Source organism: Schistocerca gregaria, unplaced genomic scaffold (genome assembly GCF_023897955.1).
Source record: "Schistocerca gregaria isolate iqSchGreg1 unplaced genomic scaffold, iqSchGreg1.2 ptg000180l, whole genome shotgun sequence".
Lineage (NCBI taxonomy): Eukaryota > Metazoa > Arthropoda > Insecta > Orthoptera > Acrididae > Schistocerca > Schistocerca gregaria.
Genome location: NW_026061730.1, coordinates 11167609 through 11181818, shown reverse-complemented (window position 1 = coordinate 11181818; position 14210 = coordinate 11167609). Strand labels below are relative to the sequence as shown.

General features: G+C 49.4%; 6 non-coding genes across 6 annotated transcripts; all 6 read left to right on the top strand.

Moving 5' to 3' along the window:
* The first annotated feature begins 3676 nt into the window (after positions 1–3676).
* Trnat-agu (transfer RNA threonine (anticodon AGU)) lies at positions 3677–3750 on the top strand. Its single transcript has one exon. It is a non-coding gene; the product is annotated as a tRNA-Thr (tRNA).
* A 2858-nt stretch (positions 3751–6608) lies between these two features.
* On the top strand, positions 6609–6682 carry Trnat-agu (transfer RNA threonine (anticodon AGU)). Its single transcript has one exon. It is a non-coding gene; the product is annotated as a tRNA-Thr (tRNA).
* A 1398-nt stretch (positions 6683–8080) lies between these two features.
* Trnat-agu (transfer RNA threonine (anticodon AGU)) lies at positions 8081–8154 on the top strand. Its single transcript has one exon. It is a non-coding gene; the product is annotated as a tRNA-Thr (tRNA).
* Positions 8155–11012: 2858 nt separating this feature from the next.
* Trnat-agu (transfer RNA threonine (anticodon AGU)) lies at positions 11013–11086 on the top strand. The gene has a single exon. It is a non-coding gene; the product is annotated as a tRNA-Thr (tRNA).
* A 1398-nt stretch (positions 11087–12484) lies between these two features.
* Trnat-agu (transfer RNA threonine (anticodon AGU)) lies at positions 12485–12558 on the top strand. The gene has a single exon. It is a non-coding gene; the product is annotated as a tRNA-Thr (tRNA).
* Positions 12559–13956: 1398 nt separating this feature from the next.
* On the top strand, positions 13957–14030 carry Trnat-agu (transfer RNA threonine (anticodon AGU)). The gene has a single exon. It is a non-coding gene; the product is annotated as a tRNA-Thr (tRNA).
* The last annotated feature ends 180 nt before the right edge of the window (positions 14031–14210 follow it).

Genomic DNA, 14210 nt, shown 5'->3' with positions numbered 1-14210 from the left:
GTGTGATTGTGGACAAGGAGTGAAATGGACCAATTTGTGACCGCCCTTTCAATTTAAGACGTTCAAAACAGACGGAATTTGCATTCGTAATACCAGAGCATCGGAACTACTTGGAACTCTTGTGTATATGAACGTGTCCGCGCCTTTGTATTCTGGTACCTTCGCCGCTACAAACCAACCAACCATCGTGTCCGTGCACATCAGAGTCGCAAAGAATGGAGAACAGCCAGGCTTGGTCGTGTGTGTAGCTGTAGCTCAGTTGGCAGATCGTTCGCTTAGCGTGTGAACGGTCTCGGGCTCAAGCCCCGGCTTCTCCATGTTTTGTGGTCAGTGCATGGTAAGTGTTGGTCGCGGCGAACATAAACGCACGCAAGAAGTTGCAAAACCAGCGTCACAGACTGATATGATGTATACTGTCATAAGGAGAGCAAGATGTAAGTGTGGGGACCGGCTGTTATCGTGGTGTTATCGAGTGCAGGTCTGTCTTAGGTATCACGGCTTAACGTCAATGAAGTCTAGAGGTGGACAACACGTTCGTCTTACTCAGAGCGGTGTCTGAACTCTATTTTCGACGTTATGCGTGCCACTTTCATTGTGGCCAACTACGATTCGATACAGAATGCACGAAACCTGAAAGACACCCTCACTGATACATAGAGAGTAGTGTTTGTCTGCGGAATAATGGGAGTGCAAGGGTCTGTGACGTTGATATGACTGTATGTAGCACTACTAGTTATCGGGGTGGGTGGGCGTAGCTCAGATAGTAGAGCGCTCGCTTAGTGTGCGAGAGGTACTGGGATCGATACCCAGCGCCTCCAGAATTTTTAACACACCTACATGCGCACCTTGCCATGCAAGTGGAATAATTCCCAACCGGCAGAGGTGTGTAGGCAGATACAAGCGAACGATTAGCATCCACAATTGCGCCGATTTCACGTAAATCCCACTGCACGTTGCCATTCTTTGCGTGCTGTCGGCTGCTACTGGTGTTGCTGGTTGTGACTGCTGATAACAGATGCCGTAGCAATCAATTCATGGAGTGAGTTGTATGTTTTGCGATAGTCTGTCTCTGACAAGGAAGCACAGGTGATATAGGTGTGAACACAGGAAGCTTGCAGCCCCTCGCTGCCTGCAGACACAGAGCAGCCACACAAGAAGAGCGGCCTAAGCAGTAGGCGAAATGTGCTCATTCGCTTTGGCGCGACGTCGAACTATAAATAGGGCTGTCACTAGCGTGAGCGTCGTGTAAAGTCGGAAAAGTCATCTGCATGGGTGATTGCCAAGTTTGGGGAGCGTTTCGTAGTACGATCAGTGCAATGGGGACGCGGAAACTTGTTGTGTCCCAGTGTTTTGCAGTTGGACGACAAGAGTTTTACACAGTAGCAAAGAGCGAGGCACTGAGTTGGCATGAACAATGGAGAGCACAATGGGGCTCGAGATATGCTTGTTACCTCAGGTGCTGTGTGATTGTGGACAAGGAGTGAAATGGACCAATTTGTGACCGCCCTTTCAATTTAAGACGTTCAAAACAGACGGAATTTGCATTCGTAATACCAGAGCATCGAAACTACTTGGAACTCTTGTGTATATGAACGTGTCCGCACCTTTGTATTCTGGTACCTTCGCCGCTACAAACCCACCAACCATCGTGTCCTAGCACATCAGAGTCGCAAAGAATGGAGAATAGCCAGGCTTGGTCGTGTGTGTAGCTGTAGCTCAGTTGGCAGATCGTTCGCTTAGCGTGTGGACGGTCTCAGGTTCAAGCCCCGGCTCCTCCATGTTTTGTGGTCAGTGCATGGTAAGTGTTGGTCGGGGCGAACATAAACGCACGCAAGAACTTGCAAAACCAGCGTCACAGACTGATATGATGTATACTGTCATAAGGAGAGCAAGATGTAAGTGTGGGGACCGGCTGTTATCGTGGTGTCATCGAGTGCAGATCTGTCTTAGGTATCACGGCTTAACGTCAATGAAGTCTAGAGGTGGACAACACGTTCGTCTTACTCAGAGCGGTGTCTGAACTCTATTTTCGACGTTATGCGTGCCACTTTCATTGTGGCCAACTACGATTCGATACAGAATGCACGAAACCTGAAAGACACCCTCACTGATACATAGAGAGTAGTGTTTGTCTGCGGAATAATGGGAGTACAAGGGTCTGTTACGTTGATATGATTGTATGTAGCACTACTAGTTATCGGGGGGGTGGACGTAGCTCAGATGGTAGAGCGCTCGCTTAGTGTGCGAGAGGTACTGGGATCGATACCCAGCGCCTCCAGAATTTTTAACACACCTACATGCGCACCTTGCCATGCAAGTGGAATAATTCCCAACCGGCAGAGGTGTGTAGGCAGATACAAGGGAACGATTAGCATCCACAATTGCGCCGATTTCACGTAAATCCCACTGCACGTTGCCATTCTTTGCGTGCAGTCGGCTGCTACTGGTGTTGCTGGTTGTGACTGCTGATAACAGATGCCGTAGCAATCAATTCATGGAATGAGTTGTATGTTTTGCGATAGTCTGTCTCTGACAAGGAAGCACAGGTGATATAGGTGCGAACACAGGAAGCTTGCAGCCCCTCGCTGCCTGCAGACACAGAGCAGCCACACTAGAAGAGCGGCCTAAGCAGTAGGCGAAATGTGCTCATTCGCTTTGGCGCGACGTCGAACTATAAATAAGGCTGTCACTAGCGTGAGCGTTGCGTGAGCGTCGTGTAAAGTCGGAAAAGTCATCTGCATGGGTGATTGCCAAGTTTGGGGAGCGTCTCGTAGTACGATCAGTGCAATGGGGACGCGGAAACTTGCTGTGTCCCAGTGTTTTGCAGTTGGACGACAAGAGTTTTACACAGTAGCAAAGAGCGAGGCACTGAGTTGGCATGAACAATGGAGAGCACAATGGGGCTCGAGATGTGCTTGTTACCTCAGGTGCTGTGTGATTGTGGACAAGGAGTGAAATGGACCAATTTGTGACCGCCCTTTCAATTTAAGACGTTCAAAACAGACGGAATTTGCATTCGTAATACCAGAGCATCGGAACTACTTGGAACTCTTGTGTATATGAACGTGTCCGCGCCTTTGTATTCTGGTACCTTCGCCGCTACAAACCAACCAACCATCGTGTCCGTGCACATCAGAGTCGCAAAGAATGGAGAACAGCCAGGCTTGGTCGTGTGTGTAGCTGTAGCTCAGTTGGCAGATCGTTCGCTTAGCGTGTGAACGGTCTCGGGCTCAAGCCCCGGCTTCTCCATGTTTTGTGGTCAGTGCATGGTAAGTGTTGGTCGCGGCGAACATAAACGCACGCAAGAAGTTGCAAAACCAGCGTCACAGACTGATATGATGTATACTGTCATAAGGAGAGCAAGATGTAAGTGTGGGGACCGGCTGTTATCGTGGTGTTATCGAGTGCAGGTCTGTCTTAGGTATCACGGCTTAACGTCAATGAAGTCTAGAGGTGGACAACACGTTCGTCTTACTCAGAGCGGTGTCTGAACTCTATTTTCGACGTTATGCGTGCCACTTTCATTGTGGCCAACTACGATTCGATACAGAATGCACGAAACCTGAAAGACACCCTCACTGATACATAGAGAGTAGTGTTTGTCTGCGGAATAATGGGAGTGCAAGGGTCTGTGACGTTGATATGACTGTATGTAGCACTACTAGTTATCGGGGTGGGTGGGCGTAGCTCAGATGGTAGAGCGCTCGCTTAGTGTGCGAGAGGTACTGGGATCGATACCCAGCGCCTCCAGAATTTTTAACACACCTACATGCGCACCTTGCCATGCAAGTGGAATAATTCCCAACCGGCAGAGGTGTGTAGGCAGATACAAGCGAACGATTAGCATCCACAATTGCGCCGATTTCACGTAAATCCCACTGCACGTTGCCATTCTTTGCGTGCTGTCGGCTGCTACTGGTGTTGCTGGTTGTGACTGCTGATAACAGATGCCGTAGCAATCAATTCATGGAGTGAGTTGTATGTTTTGCGATAGTCTGTCTCTGACAAGGAAGCACAGGTGATATAGGTGTGAACACAGGAAGCTTGCAGCCCCTCGCTGCATGCAGACACAGAGCAGCCACACAAGAAGAGCGGCCTAAGCAGTAGGCGAAATGTGCTCATTCGCTTTGGCGCGACGTCGAACTATAAATAGGGCTGTCACTAGCGTGAGCGTCGTGTAAAGTCGGAAAAGTCATCTGCATGGGTGATTGCCAAGTTTGGGGAGCGTTTCGTAGTACGATCAGTGCAATGGGGACGCGGAAACTTGTTGTGTCCCAGTGTTTTGCAGTTGGACGACAAGAGTTTTACACAGTAGCAAAGAGCGAGGCACTGAGTTGGCATGAACAATGGAGAGCACAATGGGGCTCGAGATATGCTTGTTACCTCAGGTGCTGTGTGATTGTGGACAAGGAGTGAAATGGACCAATTTGTGACCGCCCTTTCAATTTAAGACGTTCAAAACAGACGGAATTTGCATTCGTAATACCAGAGCATCGAAACTACTTGGAACTCTTGTGTATATGAACGTGTCCGCACCTTTGTATTCTGGTACCTTCGCCGCTACAAACCCACCAACCATCGTGTCCTAGCACATCAGAGTCGCAAAGAATGGAGAATAGCCAGGCTTGGTCGTGTGTGTAGCTGTAGCTCAGTTGGCAGATCGTTCGCTTAGCGTGTGGACGGTCTCAGGTTCAAGCCCCGGCTCCTCCATGTTTTGTGGTCAGTGCATGGTAAGTGTTGGTCGGGGCGAACATAAACGCACGCAAGAACTTGCAAAACCAGCGTCACAGACTGATATGATGTATACTGTCATAAGGAGAGCAAGATGTAAGTGTGGGGACCGGCTGTTATCGTGGTGTCATCGAGTGCAGATCTGTCTTAGGTATCACGGCTTAACGTCAATGAAGTCTAGAGGTGGACAACACGTTCGTCTTACTCAGAGCGGTGTCTGAACTCTATTTTCGACGTTATGCGTGCCACTTTCATTGTGGCCAACTACGATTCGATACAGAATGCACGAAACCTGAAAGACACCCTCACTGATACATAGAGAGTAGTGTTTGTCTGCGGAATAATGGGAGTACAAGGGTCTGTTACGTTGATATGATTGTATGTAGCACTACTAGTTATCGGGGGGGTGGACGTAGCTCAGATGGTAGAGCGCTCGCTTAGTGTGCGAGAGGTACTGGGATCGATACCCAGCGCCTCCAGAATTTTTAACACACCTACATGCGCACCTTGCCATGCAAGTGGAATAATTCCCAACCGGCAGAGGTGTGTAGGCAGATACAAGGGAACGATTAGCATCCACAATTGCGCCGATTTCACGTAAATCCCACTGCACGTTGCCATTCTTTGCGTGCAGTCGGCTGCTACTGGTGTTGCTGGTTGTGACTGCTGATAACAGATGCCGTAGCAATCAATTCATGGAATGAGTTGTATGTTTTGCGATAGTCTGTCTCTGACAAGGAAGCACAGGTGATATAGGTGCGAACACAGGAAGCTTGCAGCCCCTCGCTGCCTGCAGACACAGAGCAGCCACACTAGAAGAGCGGCCTAAGCAGTAGGCGAAATGTGCTCATTCGCTTTGGCGCGACGTCGAACTATAAATAAGGCTGTCACTAGCGTGAGCGTTGCGTGAGCGTCGTGTAAAGTCGGAAAAGTCATCTGCATGGGTGATTGCCAAGTTTGGGGAGCGTCTCGTAGTACGATCAGTGCAATGGGGACGCGGAAACTTGCTGTGTCCCAGTGTTTTGCAGTTGGACGACAAGAGTTTTACACAGTAGCAAAGAGCGAGGCACTGAGTTGGCATGAACAATGGAGAGCACAATGGGGCTCGAGATGTGCTTGTTACCTCAGGTGCTGTGTGATTGTGGACAAGGAGTGAAATGGACCAATTTGTGACCGCCCTTTCAATTTAAGACGTTCAAAACAGACGGAATTTGCATTCGTAATACCAGAGCATCGGAACTACTTGGAACTCTTGTGTATATGAACGTGTCCGCGCCTTTGTATTCTGGTACCTTCGCCGCTACAAACCAACCAACCATCGTGTCCGTGCACATCAGAGTCGCAAAGAATGGAGAACAGCCAGGCTTGGTCGTGTGTGTAGCTGTAGCTCAGTTGGCAGATCGTTCGCTTAGCGTGTGAACGGTCTCGGGTTCAAGCCCCGGCTTCTCCATGTTTTGTGGTCAGTGCATGGTAAGTGTTGGTCGCGGCGAACATAAACGCACGCAAGAAGTTGCAAAACCAGCGTCACAGACTGATATGATGTATACTGTCATAAGGAGAGCAAGATGTAAGTGTGGGGACCCGCTGTTATCGTGGTGTTATCGAGTGCAGATCTGTCTTAGGTATCACGGCTTAACGTCAATGAAGTCTAGAGGTGGACAACACGTTCGTCTTACTCAGAGCGGTGTCTGAACTCTATTTTCGACGTTATGCGTGCCACTTTCATTGTGGCCAACTACGATTCGATACAGAATGCACGAAACCTGAAAGACACCCTCACTGATACATAGAGAGTAGTGTTTGTCTGCGGAATAATGGGAGTGCAAGGGTCTGTGACGTTGATATGACTGTATGTAGCACTACTAGTTATCGGGGTGGGTGGGCGTAGCTCAGATGGTAGAGCGCTCGCTTAGTGTGCGAGAGGTACTGGGATCGATACCCAGCGCCTCCAGAATTTTTAACACACCTACATGCGCACCTTGCCATGCAAGTGGAATAATTCCCAACCGGCAGAGGTGTGTAGGCAGATACAAGCGAACGATTAGCATCCACAATTGCGCCGATTTCACGTAAATCCCACTGCACGTTGCCATTCTTTGCGTGCTGTCGGCTGCTACTGGTGTTGCTGGTTGTGACTGCTGATAACAGATGCCGTAGCAATCAATTCATGGAGTGAGTTGTATGTTTTGCGATAGTCTGTCTCTGACAAGGAAGCACAGGTGATATAGGTGCGAACACAGGAAGCTTGCAGCCCCTCGCTGCCTGCAGACACAGCGCAGCCACACTAGAAGAGCGGCCTAAGCAGTAGGCGAAATGTGCTCATTCGCTTTGGCGCGACGTCGAACTATAAATAAGGCTGTCACTAGCGTGAGCGTTGCGTGAGCGTCGTGTAAAGTCGGAAAAGTCATCTGCATGGGTGATTGCCAAGTTTGGGGAGCGTTTCGTAGTACGATCAGTGCAATGGGGACGCGGAAACTTGCTGTGTCCCAGTGTTTTGCAGTTGGACGACAAGAGTTTTACACAGTAGCAAAGAGCGAGGCACTGAGTTGGCATGAACAATGGAGAGCACAATGGGGCTCGAGATGTGCTTGTTACCTCAGGTGCTGTGTGATTGTGGACAAGGAGTGAAATGGACCAATTTGTGACCGCCCTTTCAATTTAAGACGTTCAAAACAGACGGAATTTGCATTCGTAATACCAGAGCATCGGAACTACTTGGAACTCTTGTGTATATGAACGTGTCCGCGCCTTTGTATTCTGGTACCTTCGCCGCTACAAACCAACCAACCATCGTGTCCGTGCACATCAGAGTCGCAAAGAATGGAGAACAGCCAGGCTTGGTCGTGTGTGTAGCTGTAGCTCAGTTGGCAGATCGTTCGCTTAGCGTGTGAACGGTCTCGGGTTCAAGCCCCGGCTTCTCCATGTTTTGTGGTCAGTGCATGGTAAGTGTTGGTCGCGGCGAACATAAACGCACGCAAGAAGTTGCATAACCAGCGTCACAGACTGATATGATGTATACTGTCATAAGGAGAGCAAGATGTAAGTGTGGGGACCGGCTGTTATCGTGGTGTTATCGAGTGCAGATCTGTCTTAGGTATCACGGCTTAACGTCAATGAAGTCTAGAGGTGGACAACACGTTCGTCTTACTCAGAGCGGTGTCTGAACTCTATTTTCGACGTTATGCGTGCCACTTTCATTGTGGCCAACTACGATTCGATACAGAATGCACGAAACCTGAAAGACACCCTCACTGATACATAGAGAGTAGTGTTTGTCTGCGGAATAATGGGAGTGCAAGGGTCTGTGACGTTGATATGACTGTATGTAGCACTACTAGTTATCGGGGTGGGTGGGCGTAGCTCAGATGGTAGAGCGCTCGCTTAGTGTGCGAGAGGTACTGGGATCGATACCCAGCGCCTCCAGAATTTTTAACACACCTACATGCGCACCTTGCCATGCAAGTGGAATAATTCCCAACCGGCAGAGGTGTGTAGGCAGATACAAGGGAACGATTAGCATCCACAATTGCGCCGATTTCACGTAAATCCCACTGCACGTTGCCATTCTTTGCGTGCAGTCGGCTGCTACTGGTGTTGCTGGTTGTGACTGCTGATAACAGATGCCGTAGCAATCAATTCATGGAATGAGTTGTATGTTTTGCGATAGTCTGTCTCTGACAAGGAAGCACAGGTGATATAGGTGCGAACACAGGAAGCTTGCAGCCCCTCGCTGCCTGCAGACACAGAGCAGCCACACTAGAAGAGCGGCCTAAGCAGTAGGCGAAATGTGCTCATTCGCTTTGGCGCGACGTCGAACTATAAATAGGGCTGTCACTAGCGTGAGCGTCGTGTAAAGTCGGAAAAGTCATCTGCATGGGTGATTGCCAAGTTTGGGGAGCGTTTCGTAGTACGATCAGTGCAATGGGGACGCGGAAACTTGTTGTGTCCCAGTGTTTTGCAGTTGGACGACAAGAGTTTTACACAGTAGCAAAGAGCGAGGCACTGAGTTGGCATGAACAATGGAGAGCACAATGGGGCTCGAGATATGCTTGTTACCTCAGGTGCTGTGTGATTGTGGACAAGGAGTGAAATGGACCAATTTGTGACCGCCCTTTCAATTTAAGACGTTCAAAACAGACGGAATTTGCATTCGTAATACCAGAGCATCGAAACTACTTGGAACTCTTGTGTATATGAACGTGTCCGCACCTTTGTATTCTGGTACCTTCGCCGCTACAAACCCACCAACCATCGTGTCCTAGCACATCAGAGTCGCAAAGAATGGAGAACAGCCAGGCTTGGTCGTGTGTGTAGCTGTAGCTCAGTTGGCAGATCGTTCGCTTAGCGTGTGGACGGTCTCAGGTTCAAGCCCCGGCTCCTCCATGTTTTGTGGGCAGTGCATGGTAAGTGTTGGTCGGGGCGAACATAAACGCACGCAAGAACTTGCAAAACCAGCGTCACAGACTGATATGATGTATACTGTCATAAGGAGAGCAAGATGTAAGTGTGGGGACCGGCTGTTATCGTGGTGTCATCGAGTGCAGATCTGTCTTAGGTATCACGGCTTAACGTCATTGAAGTCTAGAGGTGGACAACACGTTCGTCTTACTCAGAGCGGTGTCTGAACTCTATTTTCGACGTTATGCGTGCCACTTTCATTGTGGCCAACTACGATTCGATACAGAATGCACGAAATCTGAAAGACACCCTCACTGATACATAGAGAGTAGTGTTTGTCTGCGGAATAATGGGAGTACAAGGGTCTGTGACGTTGATATGATTGTATGTAGCACTACTAGTTATCGGGGGGGTGGACGTAGCTCAGATGGTAGAGCGCTCGCTTAGTGTGCGAGAGGTACTGGGATCGATACCCAGCGCCTCCAGAATTTTTAACACACCTACATGCGCACCTTGCCATGCAAGTGGAATAATTCCCAACCGGCAGAGGTGTGTAGGCAGATACAAGCGAACGATTAGCATCCACAATTGCGCCGATTTCACGTAAATCCCACTGCACGTTGCCATTCTTTGCGTGCAGTCGGCTGCTACTGGTGTTGCTGGTTGTGACTGCTGATAACAGATGCCGTAGCAATCAATTCATGGAATGAGTTGTATGTTTTGCGATAGTCTGTCTCTGACAAGGAAGCACAGGTGATATAGGTGCGAACACAGGAAGCTTGCAGCCCCTCGCTGCCTGCAGACACAGAGCAGCCACACTAGAAGAGCGGCCTAAGCAGTAGGCGAAATGTGCTCATTCGCTTTGGCGCGACGTCGAACTATAAATAAGGCTGTCACTAGCGTGAGCGTTGCGTGAGCGTCGTGTAAAGTCGGAAAAGTCATCTGCATGGGTGATTGCCAAGTTTGGGGAGCGTTTCGTAGTACGATCAGTGCAATGGGGACGCGGAAACTTGCTGTGTCCCAGTGTTTTGCAGTTGGACGACAAGAGTTTTACACAGTAGCAAAGAGCGAGGCACTGAGTTGGCATGAACAATGGAGAGCACAATGGGGCTCGAGATGTGCTTGTTACCTCAGGTGCTGTGTGATTGTGGACAAGGAGTGAAATGGACCAATTTGTGACCGCCCTTTCAATTTAAGACGTTCAAAACAGACGGAATTTGCATTCGTAATACCAGAGCATCGGAACTACTTGGAACTCTTGTGTATATGAACGTGTCCGCGCCTTTGTATTCTGGTACCTTCGCCGCTACAAACCAACCAACCATCGTGTCCGTGCACATCAGAGTCGCAAAGAATGGAGAACAGCCAGGCTTGGTCGTGTGTGTAGCTGTAGCTCAGTTGGCAGATCGTTCGCTTAGCGTGTGAACGGTCTCGGGTTCAAGCCCCGGCTTCTCCATGTTTTGTGGTCAGTGCATGGTAAGTGTTGGTCGCGGCGAACATAAACGCACGCAAGAAGTTGCAAAACCAGCGTCACAGACTGATATGATGTATACTGTCATAAGGAGAGCAAGATGTAAGTGTGGGGACCCGCTGTTATCGTGGTGTTATCGAGTGCAGATCTGTCTTAGGTATCACGGCTTAACGTCAATGAAGTCTAGAGGTGGACAACACGTTCGTCTTACTCAGAGCGGTGTCTGAACTCTATTTTCGACGTTATGCGTGCCACTTTCATTGTGGCCAACTACGATTCGATACAGAATGCACGAAACCTGAAAGACACCCTCACTGATACATAGAGAGTAGTGTTTGTCTGCGGAATAATGGGAGTGCAAGGGTCTGTGACGTTGATATGACTGTATGTAGCACTACTAGTTATCGGGGTGGGTGGGCGTAGCTCAGATGGTAGAGCGCTCGCTTAGTGTGCGAGAGGTACTGGGATCGATACCCAGCGCCTCCAGAATTTTTAACACACCTACATGCGCACCTTGCCATGCAAGTGGAATAATTCCCAACCGGCAGAGGTGTGTAGGCAGATACAAGCGAACGATTAGCATCCACAATTGCGCCGATTTCACGTAAATCCCACTGCACGTTGCCATTCTTTGCGTGCTGTCGGCTGCTACTGGTGTTGCTGGTTGTGACTGCTGATAACAGATGCCGTAGCAATCAATTCATGGAGTGAGTTGTATGTTTTGCGATAGTCTGTCTCTGACAAGGAAGCACAGGTGATATAGGTGCGAACACAGGAAGCTTGCAGCCCCTCGCTGCCTGCAGACACAGAGCAGCCACACTAGAAGAGCGGCCTAAGCAGTAGGCGAAATGTGCTCATTCGCTTTGGCGCGACGTCGAACTATAAATAAGGCTGTCACTAGCGTGAGCGTTGCGTGAGCGTCGTGTAAAGTCGGAAAAGTCATCTGCATGGGTGATTGCCAAGTTTGGGGAGCGTCTCGTAGTACGATCAGTGCAATGGGGACGCGGAAACTTGCTGTGTCCCAGTGTTTTGCAGTTGGACGACAAGAGTTTTACACAGTAGCAAAGAGCGAGGCACTGAGTTGGCATGAACAATGGAGAGCACAATGGGGCTCGAGATGTGCTTGTTACCTCAGGTGCTGTGTGATTGTGGACAAGGAGTGAAATGGACCAATTTGTGACCGCCCTTTCAATTTAAGACGTTCAAAACAGACGGAATTTGCATTCGTAATACCAGAGCATCGGAACTACTTGGAACTCTTGTGTATATGAACGTGTCCGCGCCTTTGTATTCTGGTACCTTCGCCGCTACAAACCAACCAACCATCGTGTCCGTGCACATCAGAGTCGCAAAGAATGGAGAACAGCCAGGCTTGGTCGTGTGTGTAGCTGTAGCTCAGTTGGCAGATCGTTCGCTTAGCGTGTGAACGGTCTCGGGTTCAAGCCCCGGCTTCTCCATGTTTTGTGGTCAGTGCATGGTAAGTGTTGGTCGCGGCGAACATAAACGCACGCAAGAAGTTGCAAAACCAGCGTCACAGACTGATATGATGTATACTGTCATAAGGAGAGCAAGATGTAAGTGTGGGGACCCGCTGTTATCGTGGTGTTATCGAGTGCAGATCTGTCTTAGGTATCACGGCTTAACGTCAATGAAGTCTAGAGGTGGACAACACGTTCGTCTTACTCAGAGCGGTGTCTGAACTCTATTTTCGACGTTATGCGTGCCACTTTCATTGTGGCCAACTACGATTCGATACAGAATGCACGAAACCTGAAAGACACCCTCACTGATACATAGAGAGTAGTGTTTGTCTGCGGAATAATGGGAGTGCAAGGGTCTGTGACGTTGATATGACTGTATGTAGCACTACTAGTTATCGGGGTGGGTGGGCGTAGCTCAGATGGTAGAGCGCTCGCTTAGTGTGCGAGAGGTACTGGGATCGATACCCAGCGCCTCCAGAATTTTTAACACACCTACATGCGCACCTTGCCATGCAAGTGGAATAATTCCCAACCGGCAGAGGTGTGTAGGCAGATACAAGCGAACGATTAGCATCCACAATTGCGCCGATTTCACGTAAATCCCACTGCACGTTGCCATTCTTTGCGTGCTGTCGGCTGCTACTGGTGTTGCTGGTTGTGACTGCTGATAACAGATGCCGTAGCAATCAATTCATGGAGTGAGTTGTATGTTTTGCGATAGTCTGTCTCTGACAAGGAAGCACAGGTGATATAGGTGCGAACACAGGAAGCTTGCAGCCCCTCGCTGCCTGCAGACACAGAGCAGCCACACTAGAAGAGCGGCCTAAGCAGTAGGCGAAATGTGCTCATTCGCTTTGGCGCGACGTCGAACTATAAATAAGGCTGTCACTAGCGTGAGCGTTGCGTGAGCGTCGTGTAAAGTCGGAAAAGTCATCTGCATGGGTGATTGCCAAGTTTGGGGAGCGTTTCGTAGTACGATCAGTGCAATGGGGACGCGGAAACTTGCTGTGTCCCAGTGTTTTGCAGTTGGACGACAAGAGTTTTACACAGTAGCAAAGAGCGAGGCACTGAGTTGGCATGAACAATGGAGAGCACAATGGGGCTCGAGATGTGCTTGTTACCTCAGGTGCTGTGTGATTGTGGACAAGGAGTGAAATGGACCAATTTGTGACCGCCCTTTCAATTTAAGACGTTCAAAACAGACGGAATTTGCATTCGTAATACCAGAGCATCGGAACTACTTGGAACTCTTGTGTATATGAACGTGTCCGCGCCTTTGTATTCTGGTACCTTCGCCGCTACAAACCAACCAACCATCGTGTCCGTGCACATCAGAGTCGCAAAGAATGGAGAACAGCCAGGCTTGGTCGTGTGTGTAGCTGTAGCTCAGTTGGCAGATCGTTCGCTTAGCGTGTGAACGGTCTCGGGTTCAAGCCCCGGCTTCTCCATGTTTTGTGGTCAGTGCATGGTAAGTGTTGGTCGCGGCGAACATAAACGCACGCAAGAAGTTGCATAACCAGCGTCACAGACTGATATGATGTATACTGTCATAAGGAGAGCAAGATGTAAGTGTGGGGACCGGCTGTTATCGTGGTGTTATCGAGTGCAGATCTGTCTTAGGTATCACGGCTTAACGTCAATGAAGTCTAGAGGTGGACAACACGTTCGTCTTACTCAGAGCGGTGTCTGAACTCTATTTTCGACGTTATGCGTGCCACTTTCATTGTGGCCAACTACGATTCGATACAGAATGCACGAAACCTGAAAGACACCCTCACTGATACATAGAGAGTAGTGTTTGTCTGCGGAATAATGGGAGTGCAAGGGTCTGTGACGTTGATATGACTGTATGTAGCACTACTAGTTATCGGGGTGGGTGGGCGTAGCTCAGATGGTAGAGCGCTCGCTTAGTGTGCGAGAGGTACTGGGATCGATACCCAGCGCCTCCAGAATTTTTAACACACCTACATGCGCACCTTGCCATGCAAGTGGAATAATTCCCAACCGGCAGAGGTGTGTAGGCAGATACAAGCGAACGATTAGCATCCACAATTGCGCCGATTTCACGTAAATCCCACTGCACGTTGCCATTCTTTGCGTGCTGTCGGCTGCTACTGGTGTTGCTGGTT